This window comes from Acyrthosiphon pisum, chromosome A1 (assembly GCF_005508785.2).
Source record: "Acyrthosiphon pisum isolate AL4f chromosome A1, pea_aphid_22Mar2018_4r6ur, whole genome shotgun sequence".
NCBI lineage: Eukaryota > Metazoa > Arthropoda > Insecta > Hemiptera > Aphididae > Acyrthosiphon > Acyrthosiphon pisum.
In genome coordinates, this window is record NC_042494.1 from 87,236,715 (window position 1) to 87,241,791 (window position 5,077).

Consider the following 5,077-nt stretch of genomic DNA (forward strand, 5'->3'; position numbering starts at 1 on the left):
CAACTGCTAAATTTGTTTGAGATATTTATATGATATGAACGACTTATATGCCCGTGTTACAATTGTACCATGTTACAATTGTACCCAGTCTCCCCTACACACAAAATATATAATAATGTTTTCCAATCAATAATTTATTTCGTATTGCTACGTGCCTAAGTGTGTACAATTAAGTGTCCGAGTTATTCACTCTTTTATACTGAATGATTCACAAAACATATGCTCCCCCTTTTTTGTTCTTTAATAATAATTCATTTATTATAATAATTATAAATTAATGCGTAAATAAATTGATATCAATGTATTAAAGTGTTCATAACCACAATCAGGGATCGAAACCGGTTTAACCGGTTTTCCATAAAACCGGTTAAAACCGCGGTTTTCTCATTTCTGAACACCGAAACTGGAACCGGAACCAAAAGCTTTTAAACACCGGTTAAAAAACCATTTTCAAAACCCAAACCGAAACCATAGAATTGAAAAACCGTTCTTGTACCGTTCTTGAAAAACCGATTAAAATTTGAAACTAATGTCGGTTTCTTTGAATTTCATAAATTTTATTTTATTATTTGTAATTCTACTATTTTTATACGAAGAAATTATTATGTTTGGATTTATTGATAAAAATCTCGATGTAATTACTGAGTATTACGAAATATTAATATTTATATTATTACTAAACTTATGATTCAAAATTGCAAATACAAATAAGATAGTGTGATGTTATTGTAATATACAATTAGATATTAATGTAATCGAATAATGATCTCAACCATAATACGACAACATAATATTATGTCGAATGCAAAAGTAGGCACGAGGCACCTAAATTAGGTACAAAATATTCAAGTTAATAACACGAAATTAGTTCTGCTGAACATAAATTTGTTATATCGTATATTGTAGGTACACTTATTATACAAAGTAGCCATATTTCAGGGCTTTAGACTCGGCCCTTATATTAGTTAATAGATAATAAAATTTGAGTCTACATGCAGTAATGATACAGGAAAATAAAATGGAAATTTTTAAAAACCGTTCCAAAAACCAAAACCGAAAATTTTTTAAAACCGTTCTTTAAACCAATAAAATATTTGAAAAACCTTTTTTAAAACCGAAACCAAAACCAAAAAAATTTAAAAACCGATCTTAAAACCTAAACTAAAACCAGAAAATTTAGAAAACCGTTCTCAAGAACTAAAACCGTAACCGTTAAAATTTGAAACGGTTTCAATCCCTGACCACAATATATCACATTAGTATATACCTAATACCTACTATAGTATATTAGTATATACTGTATATTAATACATTAGTTTATAATAAGGAAAAAAAGTTTATAAGTATAGGTACTTATTTAACCATTCTTTGTAGTTACTTGTTAATTATTATTTTTGAACAATATTCTTCAATAAAATTGTCTAACAAAGAATAGCGATTGACATCTGAAGTATTAATAGAGTAATTCAAACGAACCTAAATTGTTGTAAATTATTGTAATTATTGCATATTTTGTGCCTGTAGGCCGTAGGTACCTACGCCTATACCTCATGTAATAACAACATCTCGATTACACGAATATGCGTATGCGGATGCGAATTGATTTCCTATATCCACACTCCACTCTCGTATCTATAAACTATATAGACATATAGTATAGTGTAAACATATTCAAACACGAATCACGAACGAATTATTATGTAGCATAAATAAGAATAATAAACTAATATACTTATGTTTTTTTTTTTTATGCAACGTTTTTCATGCCAAATGTTATTGATAAAAAAAATATTGAAGTTATGTCTAATATGGATGATTAGCAATAATGTCAAAGTTCCTTGAAATGAATACCTTAACTTCACGTCCACGTATCTGATTTTATATGTCACAGATATATAAAAACAACCAATACTGCCAATACTAGACAGGTAGGTATAGTCGACTTGATGAATGTATTATACGAGTAGACAAATGTGTATTAAAATGTCACGTTTATTGTAACGTAATATAATACCTATTAAAAACAGAAATCTTAATTTATTTTAATTTAAAAAACTTAAAATATAATACATCAAATTTTCAATTTTATTATTTATTTGGCAAAAAACATTGAATCCATTCAAAAGATAATTTTTATCTGTATAGAGTGCCTCATGAAGTATGCCGTAAAGCGGGACTCGTTGCCTAAACAAAAACTGGTTTTTTGCCGTTTACCTATAAACTAAAATATTAGTTAAATCGAACTAATTTTTGCCAAAAATAAAGCAGATATTATTACAATAATTTAATAATATAATATCATAAATATTTTTGTGATTAACTTATAAGTCAATATTAGGTACCTACATAATATTATACCGTAGAAGTTTATAGAACGGTAAGAATGGGTTCATGGTATAAATATAGCTCTAAATTACCTAGTCTAAATATTTTGCACATTTTATTACCTTATCCATACAAAAATTAATAATTTACGCAAACAAATTAATAGAATTTCAAAAAGTTTCAGGTCCTTGCGGTAATTTTTTTAAAATAGGTAATAACTGAAATCGGTAGAAAAAAGTCGTGATTTTTCGTTTGATATCCAATTTTATCAAAATTAGAACTTCAAATGGCTAAAAATAAAATTGTGCATACCATGTGTTTTTGATATTTTTAGATTGCTATAAATATAAAAAAAAACGTACGAGGAATCTTGTATTAAACTTTCAAACTTTTTTGACTGGGGGAAAAAAAATCTTATCAACATAATATAGGTACTTATAACATATTATTGGTAAGTACATAAAAAAAAATTGTACATTTTAAAAGTCTATAAATTGGTTAAAATGAGCCAAAACATTTTGAACACCAAGTCATATGTCTAGAAAATTTCATTATAAATATTCTATGAAAATTGAAAGTATAGGTAGATACAAAAATTACAAAATTGGTATTGCTGAAAACTGCAGATAAGTACCTACTTAAAAATTCCAGTTTCCCCGTAATTTTGTTTTCAATTTTCCACGGTTATATAGAAAATATCTAATTTTCCCAGCTTGCTAAAAAGTCACAATTTTTGCAGTGGTCGCGCCGATCAGCCCACAGATGGCGTCCCGCTAACCGGTTCGCCACGGCGAAACTCTGCAGCAACGAGCGCCGCCGATCAGCTGTTATCGTTTCTTTCATCACACCGCCATCGTCGTCCTAAGCCCATGAGTCACTATAGTCACGACGACGGCGGCGACGACGATCATACACTACTACTACAACTTACTATTACTACTATTATTTACTACTACTATTACTATTACAACTGCTGTTACCAGTACCACTACTATTACCAATTTACTACCGCGGTAACATTCACACGCGTGCGCACCCGAGAACGCTCGCTGATGTATATTATTATAGGTAAACAAATCGGTTGACCCGGGCCACTCCAGTTGTGTTCGCCGACGTATCGACAGCGGTCTGCCGCCTCAACAATATCGATCGGCGCGCTACACAGTGCGATATTAATTAATCATAATCGTATATAATTCCCTGTGGCACGTTATATATCACACTCTCTGTTTTTTAACCGCGCGTGTGTGTGTGGCGGCGAATAATTCGATTTCGGCGGTAAAGCCGCTCGTACGGTTTTTCCTTTGGTTTTCCGTATCGTAATAATATTATTATCGTCGTTGCCCGTTCAAAAACGGGACGATTGCCGCCGACAACGACGACCTAGGTCCCATCCTAACCCCGGACCCGGAAGAGACGGGGACAACCAATACATGTCATTATTGAAAAATTCAGCGCCACCGACTGTTTTTTGGTTTTTTTTTTTAAATTTTCATCCGACAACGACAGCACAATATTTTCCCCGTTGATGACGTCCCGGTTCAGTCGCTCCGTTTGACGACATAACACCTGCAAAGAGGATATTATACGTCGATGAATTGAGTCCGATCACCCGTCATCGATTACTCCAACGAAGGATATATCAATATAGCAGGTTTGCGAATATTACGTATATTGATGTTGTAGTTATTATTATTATTATTTCAATTCTCTTACGTTGACATATGTGTATTATTGAGGCCTCCGTTTGGGTGCGGTGACTGTTATAGGGTTATTGTATTATATATTTCAATATAATATTATAATATTATTAGTAATTAATAATTATATTTTCTTATTGATGGATTATTATTATTACGACGAGTCTACTTGAAATGTGAATGATTTGTTTTTGAATTCACGTGTTGCCAGCTGCAGATATCTCGTTTAAACACGATATTACGATTTTTGTTTTATACTCGTTTCTCTTTGCAACGTTATAATCATATCATTATTATTATTATTATTATTATTATTATTATATTGGTATAGGTACGGCGACGATGCGTTATTACTTTCTCTTTCGGTCGTGCGTATGCATAACACGCTCAAATGCACAAACCATCGACCTAGTGTACCTTTGAATGGTTGTAACGTGCTATAAAGCGTTCGATGACCGATCATAGACCATAGTACAATATAAAAATTGATAAAAATTAAAGCTTCGAAAATGCCTCGAGCAGGTGTCAGTGATCTTCTGAATCGGGCTGCAGGTATATTAATCTTGACATTTTTGGCGACGTAAACACCGCATTGTAAATAATATATAATAATATGATATAAATATAATATTTTATGAACAGTATATAGGTACCTAAGTGCCAGCGTACGACAATATCTTGTCTAAATAACCACACGTGCTGATTTTTCGTTTTTGTTTTGAAATTTAATCATCCCATATTAGGTAAATAGATAGATTCTTCTACCTAATATATTCGAGTGTTAATACATTGCGCTACAAAATATTTGACAGTATAAAATATACAAACAAAGTGGTGGTTACTACTTTCCTAACACATTATATTAGGCGGCCAATGTTACCCAGTTACTTAATCACAAATATACATATTACATATTATTATTATTACCTATGTATTTTCATATTTATTATTACCTATCTATAGTATACATGCAGCGATGTGCATACGGTGTTCTTGAATTATCGATAGGTACTCTGCGACAACACTAATTGACATCCTGCACCGAAAACATT

The 5,077-nt window shown here is 31.4% G+C and overlaps 2 protein-coding genes across 3 annotated transcripts in view; both read left to right on the forward strand.

Annotated features, from left to right (window-relative positions):
- LOC100163976 (elongation of very long chain fatty acids protein AAEL008004) overlaps positions 1 to 5,077 on the forward strand; it is a 127,073-nt gene that overhangs the window by 69,404 nt on the left and 52,592 nt on the right. The gene's annotated exons all lie outside the window — the stretch shown is intronic.
- Positions 3,291 to 5,077, forward strand: part of LOC100160558 (ATP-binding cassette sub-family G member 1) — a 43,635-nt gene continuing 41,848 nt past the window's right edge. Inside the window, exon 1 of the mRNA XM_001947741.4 lies at positions 3,291 to 3,979. The gene's annotated coding sequence lies outside the window, so the exon portion shown is untranslated. The remainder of the gene's footprint in view (positions 3,980 to 5,077) is intronic.